We start from the raw sequence: 7,163 nt of genomic DNA, 5'->3' as shown, positions 1-7,163 counted from the left end.
GGCACTGGTTTGACAACTGCTGGAATGCTGTGTTCAGTTCAGCCCACAATTCAAGGATGTTAATAAATTAGAGAGGGTTCAAAAAAGAGCCACAAGAATGATTAAAGGGTTAGAAAACACGCTTTATAGTGGTAAACTCAAAGAGCAGAATCTATTTAGCTTAACAAAGAAAAGGTTAAGAGGTGACTTGATTACAGTCCGATTACATGGGGAGCAAATGTTTAGTAATGGGCTCTTCAGTCTTACCAAGAAAGGTCTAACACAATCCAATGCATGGAAATTGAAGGTAGACACATTCAGACTGGAAATAAGGTGTACATTTTTAACGGTGAGAGTAATTAACCATTGGAACAACTTACCAAGGGTTGTGGTGAATTCTCTCACTCACAATTTTAAAATCAAGATTGGATGTTTTTCTAAAAGATCTGCTCTAGGACTTATTTTGGGTACATTCTATGGCCTGTGCTATACAGGAGATCAGACTAGATAATCACACTGGTCCTCCTAGCCTTCGAATCTATGAACTGAGCTAGACACTACTGTACACACACCTTTGAAATCAACTGATGCCAGAATATGTCAGCTGCCTCCAGGTGGCACTAGATAGCCAGGACTGCAACATCTAGATGCCATGGATTGGTTGTAGAGTGACATGTAAATTACGCACATTATGCTATAAATATCTGTGTCTTCTGTGGGTGATGTGTTAAATAAAAGATGTGTATCAATGTATGTGAGTGTGGGATAAACAGTAAATGGGTAGAGTTGTGATGATTATTTGTATATTGTACATGTAGGGCTCAGAAGTTCCAGTCATCAGAAGAGGGGGGAAATAACCTCAAATTTAAAAAAATATATACTCCTGGTGTCCTGAAACAAATAAGAGAACTGGTTGATTCAGAGAAGAGAGAATCTGCTAGAATCTCACAGAGGAAAAAAGGTTTATTTTCTTTGAGAAATTCTATAGTGATGTTTAACTTCAACAACATTTTCTCACCACTAAATGAGGGTCGAGGATTTATTAAGACATGATGTATATAATGATGACTTTGCACACCACTGAAATGCAGCTACCTCTGAGGTGAAAGGCAGCAGCTGTTAATAATGCAAAGCAACATTTTAATGACCAGAATTAGGGAATATTCTTTTCAACTGAAATTGCAGGGGTTATTTAGCTATATAGAATATTATTAACCTGATAAACCCGCTCTCTTGAGTATTGTTCTCAGCTCTTGTGAAAAGTCCTAAGCCTAAGGAATTACAATTAATAGGATATTTTAAAAACTGAGTTGGGCACTTCAGAAATGAAAAAGCTGCATTGAGGGGGATTCTAGGGCATGTCTGAAGTGCTCTTTGTTTTCTGAAATGTCTGCAGGCCTGGGCACAACTCAATTGTCAAAGTAGAATTTGTTGCCTGATTTCCCTTCTTCCAGAATTCAGACATGTTTCCAAGGGCCTGGGCAGCAGCAGCCCCTCCATGCATCTCCACAAAGGACCTTCCATAAGCCTTTCACAATGGAAAGAAGAGAAGGGAACTTCACCCAGCACCCCAGGCTTCAGGCAGGAAGGTTTGTCATCATTCAATAAACCAAACAATTCTACCCTCTGGATCATCCAATGTAACCAACTTACCAGCTGTGTGTACAGCCAGCTCCTCCCCATCTTCAGATATAGAACAAGATCACTCACCAGGGCATCCCAGCAAGTGTACTCTTTCCCAGTAACTCCATCCCAATGTTGGCACACTCTTCCCTGCAATATGTCCTACTGCTGGCATGCTCTGTTCCCCTCCAGTGCCGTGCTGTGCCTCCAAGGAAATCCCGCTGATCATGTTTCTCTCGTGATTTAAAGACTTTCTGGTAGAAGGAGTATTGTCAAGTTAGAGTGCAGCACAGGGGCTAATGAGCCCAGAGTAGAAGTTTCAGCATTGCTGGTGGCTCTTAGGCAAGTCACTGAACTGTTCTGTGCTTCCTATTTCCCCAGCAGTGAACTAGGGATAACACACACCTGTCTGACATGAACAGGCGGTTATGCTGCTAGGTTGAGACCTGAAAGACTAGAGCTCATGTTCCCTTCTCCAGTGCAGACTTCTTGTGTGACCTTGGGCAAATCACTCAATCTCTCTGTGCCTGGGACCCCCAGGGGTACAGTGGAGATAATAGCATCTCCCTACCTCACAGGAGTGTTGTGAGGATAACTACACTGAAGCGTGTGAGACACTCAGATACTATGGTAAGGAGCTATAGAAGTATATAAGATAGGTCTCACAGGGTTGGTTAGAAGGCCCATTCAGAAAGTGCTTGCTGGTCCTTAGATGAAGACAGCCATGGAGGAGTGAAGGGGTGCTACTCTTTTCTTCCTTTGGCGCTGCCATCTCCTCTTTTTAGTACACAATGACATGAATGAGGGTACCCTTACCTGGAAGTATCTGAATGCCTTTGGATGCAGTCATTGGGAAAGGCTGGTTGCATAGTCACGAATTGTCAGGTGAGCTGCAGACATGGACCAGCTCTTCCCAATACAGCAGTGAGGATTTTTTGGGTGGAGACCACAATTGCGTTGCACTGTGCCACACTGATGTCATCCATGGCTGTGTCACCCAGATGGTAACCACGCAGATCAATAATGTCCTAGTCAGAGAAGCTGAATCTTTCATAGTCTCTGTAAATCTGCATTGAACTGTGCAGCTGTGCAACACAGCGAAAGGTGATCCATCGCTGAGGCTGAGCAAAGCCAGTTCACTGACTAATACAGTGCAGGGAGCGGCTGGCCATAACTTCATCCTATGACCGAAGTGTATCCTGGGATCAAATAAGAACCTCTGGCTTTTGTGCTCTGGACATGTGTTCACTAGGAGGCTTTCACTCTAGATCACTAAATCAAACACAATCAAGATCACTAGTTGTTTGATTTAGTGATCTAAAGTTCTACAGTGTGGCCTAGCTCTTCCATCATCTCATCAATGGCACTGCAGCCTGTAAAGGCTATGAGGGCAAACATGCAATGTATTAGCTTGAGAGCCAGCTTGAGCTGTGTGGCAGAAACACCTGGTTTGAGGGCACATCTGAAATGAGTTTCTGGCTCTCAATCCAATTCCTAGTGAACACATGTCCAGAGCACAAAAGCCATCATCCTAGTTGACCCCCTTCTAGACAGAGCTGGGGTGGGCAAACTTTTTGGCCTGAGGGCCACATCTGGGTATGGAAATTGTATGGTGGGCCATGAATGCTCATGAAATTGGGGCTTGGGGTGAGGGCTCTGTGGTGGGGCCCGAAATGAGTTCAGGGAGGGGGCTCCGGGGTTGGGGCAAGAGGTTTGGGCGGGGGTGAGGGCTCCAGCTGGGGGTGTGGGCTCTGGGATGCAGGAGGAGGCTCCAGGCTGGGGCCGAGGTGTTTGGAGAGCAGGACAGGGATCAGGGCTGGGGCAAGGGGTTGCAGTATGGGAAGGGTCGGGGTGCAGGCTCTGGGCAGCACTTACCTCAAGCAGCTCCCGGAAGCAGTGGCATGTCCCACCTCTGGCTTCTACACAGAGGCGTGGACAGGTGGCTCTGTGCGCTGCCCCATCCACAGATGCCGCCCTTGCAGCTCCCATTGGCCACGGTTGCCAGCCAATGGGAGGAGTGGGGCAAGCCCCCGAACCCGCTCCCCGGCAGGAGTTCGATGGCCTGATTAAAACATCTGAAGTGCCGTATGCAGCCCCCAGGCCATAGTTTGCCCACCCCTGAGATAGAGCCACCAAGGACTGAACGGATTACGGCTACTGAACTATGCTCTCTCCATTCACACCTATAAACAGTCCATTCAGAACAGGTTGAATCACAGAATATCAGGGTTGGAAGAGAACTCAGGAGGTCATCTAGTCCAACCCCATGTTCAAATGGGGGAGGGCTAGCTCAGTGGTTTGAGCATTGGCCTGCTAAACCCAGAGTTGTGAGTTCAATCCTTGACAGGGCCACTTAAGGATCTGGGGCAAAAATTGGTCCTGCTAGTGCAGGCAGGGGGCTGGACTCAATGACCTTTCAAGGTCCCTTCCAGTTCTAGGAGATGGGTATATCTCCAATTATAAATAAAATAAAGCAGGCCCAACCCCACCTAAATCATCCCGGCCAGGGCTTTATCAAGCCTGACCTTAAAAACCTCTAAGGATGGAGATTCCACTATCTTCCTAGGTAACCCATTGCAGTGCTTCACCACCCTCCTAATGAACTGGTTTTTCCTACATGCAGGTGGTCATGTTGGAAATCTAATACTGCCACTGTCCCTGCTGTACCTATTCTATGGATAATCAGGGCTTCAGATCTCAAGGCTGTCCACACAGCACCTTTCACAAGCACTGAGGTCACTGTAACATGATATAAGGTGCACACTTTGTAACAGGGACACAAACATTTTGATTTTGGGGCTCATCTTTGCTCCCAGGTGGCGCAGATTTCAACTGGCTGACGTGTGCCCTTCAGGAATGTCTCTAACACAGCAGTTACAACACTGTTAGCTGTTACAGTGAGACAGGAAGTAGTGAGGTGGGCTGTGAGATGCACTTTTTCAAGGAGATTAAGAAAAACTAAAAGGTGGGAGGGAGGGGAAACAGGGCGAGAAGAGGGAGCAGGGATGAAAAAAACTGACAGCCAAAATTGTTTTGGTTTCTGAAAGTTGCCTCAATGCCTTTTTACACTTCCCTTGAGACATATCAAGTGTATTGTGAGCTGCTCCGATTGTTATGGACGTTTGTGGCACTAGCTTCTGGAACACACCTGTGGCAGGGAGCCTTCGTGCTGCCTGGATTGCATGGCATCAGACACACCGCAGATTGTGGCAGGCGCACGTCCCACCCTGCCCTCAGTGTGTAGAAACTGCCCCTTATCTGCTTCCCATCCCACTTCTGCAATGGCCGAGCGCAGAACACTGAAAGCTGCTTTACTATCACTTGTAATAGCCCGTGATGAACTCCTCCACCAACTGGAGGTTTCTCTCTCTCAGTTCAGGGCCAGATGAGGTCCAAGAACTGACAAAGACTCTTGAAGGACCTTGAATAGGGCTGGCCAGGAGACCCGGACATTTACCAACAGGGAGCACAGCAGTGCGGCTCTGAAGATCCCACGAGCCAGACGTGCTGCTGGGCCCTGAGTGCTCAGGTAGCCTAGGCACCTGCTACTGAGAACAGAATTTCACCACCCACGTTTTGCTTTGAAAACTCCAGAGCAACCAAAGGAGGCCTTGTCCCCCGCCAGTGTCTGAACAGGAGCCAGCACAGCTGGCCCCTCACTGCTTGCAGCCACAGTGTATGATTCGGTGATGTGGGTGAGTGTCTGAGATGTAATCCCCAAAGTCCATAACAAATCGTGATTCGGGCACATCCCGCTCCCACCCTGAGATCACAAGCCGCTTTCTGCTGTAATCCGTTATACAGAGGCAGAGGGCATGATTTGAGGCTTAACCCTTTGCCCTTGTGCACAGCAAAAACAGCCAAACACAGCTTCGTCCCGTTGTAATCGACCCCTCACTGAAGTGAGGAAATGGAATTCTGGTGAACTTGCCCCACTTTGTTGCAGATGAAGCAATACATACCGGAGGGAATCTGGGAAAGGCCTTAGCCTTGGAGCTGTGGTTCCCTGATACTAAGGACTAATGCTGAAAACAATTCACCCATGGAGGTAGGCAATAGATCAACAATCGCTCACTTAGGATCCATCGCTCATCTAATTTATAGGTATCCTGGCCAGCAGCAATTGGCCTGGAAGCCGAGAGGATGTTTTCAAAGAAGGGCATGCTGATCTCTGTCTTGGGGAGCCCAATCTTGGTCATGTAGTCGTCAATGATGGCTTTGGCGTCCATGTGTCTGGCTGGCAGGGCACCCCATGAACACTGTGTGTGGGCTGCCAGGCTGCTTGCACAGTTCTGCCAGATAGTCCCAATGCTGAATCTCACTGTGAGGAGAGGGAAAACCTGCCCGTTAAGAAACTCTAACTCATTCTAAGAGTTTGTGTGACCTCAGTGCAAACAGGGATCAAGAAATGCTGCCAGTCCCATGAGGAAGGGAAGATTTTGGCTGAGAGGAAGTTCCTTTTCCCTATAAGTCACTTCAAAAATAGAATCAAGCCTTCTATGCAGGTTCTTATCCCACACCTGTCACCATGGTACCTGTGTATTGGCCAGAGAGACGTTAAGCGACGTGACTAGCATCAGCCAACTGTGAAGTGGGATTTTTTTCTGCCAGAACTGAAGCGTGCGGGTCCTGTGTGTGTCAGGCGGATGTGATAATTACTGAAACGTGCTACAGGAACAAGAGATGTTCACAGCAAAATGCTTCTCTCACTCTTAGCTGTTCATATAGCTCATTCGGCATAGCTGCATTTTCCCTGTTCAGTAGCTTCATTCTGGGTTGCTAGATTCTCACTGGCCTCCTTTACTTTAAAGCCATCTCCTCTGGAAACTGGAGGAGCCCATGTAATAGTGTCAGGCTTGAAACGCCTGGCTTCCCTAAAGCTACCAGCTGAAATTGTGGAAGGCCCAGCCCTTCCTGATTCAGCCCTTCCTGCTTCCGTAGTAGATAAATTGTGTTTCTTATCATTTACTGTGTATGTATGTTTCAGATGCGACCTTAGAAACTGATGTCCTGTCTGCTCTGCGTAGACACTGAAGATCCAATTGTTCTTGTTGAGAATAGTTATTAGTCCGGGTGTTCCGGGCAAAATTCTCCCTTCCCCCTGTGCTTTGCTCTGATTGGTTTTCTTCCCACCTGAGAGGTGGCTATATTTCAGCAGTGCTGTATAGCAACAATTCAATGAGTCTGTTTGTCTGGGAGAGGTCAAGGGAGCTTATTCAGGATCGTAGTAAAGGCAGTGGAGTGGGTTTGGGGGTGAAGGTGGTATGGAGTTTGCCGAGTGCTTTGTGAGATACTAGTCAGCACATCTTGTCAATAATAACTGAGCTGCTAAAGAAGCATGCATTGCTGCACAGCTGGAAGGCCTCATCCCCAGTCCCACTGAGTCACCTGCTCCCAGGGTGCTTGCAGTGTTCTTAGACTCTCCTCTCATGCGCCTCACATTATTACAGAAGGGGGGTGTTAGTATTATAGAATCAGGGCTACCTGGAAGAGGTTTTAGCCATAAAGTCTGGCATTTGACTGGGCCCTTACAAAGAGAAGGGGATTAATGTGCAAAATAT

This window comes from Mauremys reevesii, linkage group 8 (genome assembly GCF_016161935.1).
Source record: "Mauremys reevesii isolate NIE-2019 linkage group 8, ASM1616193v1, whole genome shotgun sequence".
NCBI classification, from domain to species: domain Eukaryota; kingdom Metazoa; phylum Chordata; order Testudines; family Geoemydidae; genus Mauremys; species Mauremys reevesii.
This window is presented reverse-complemented; position numbering follows the sequence as displayed.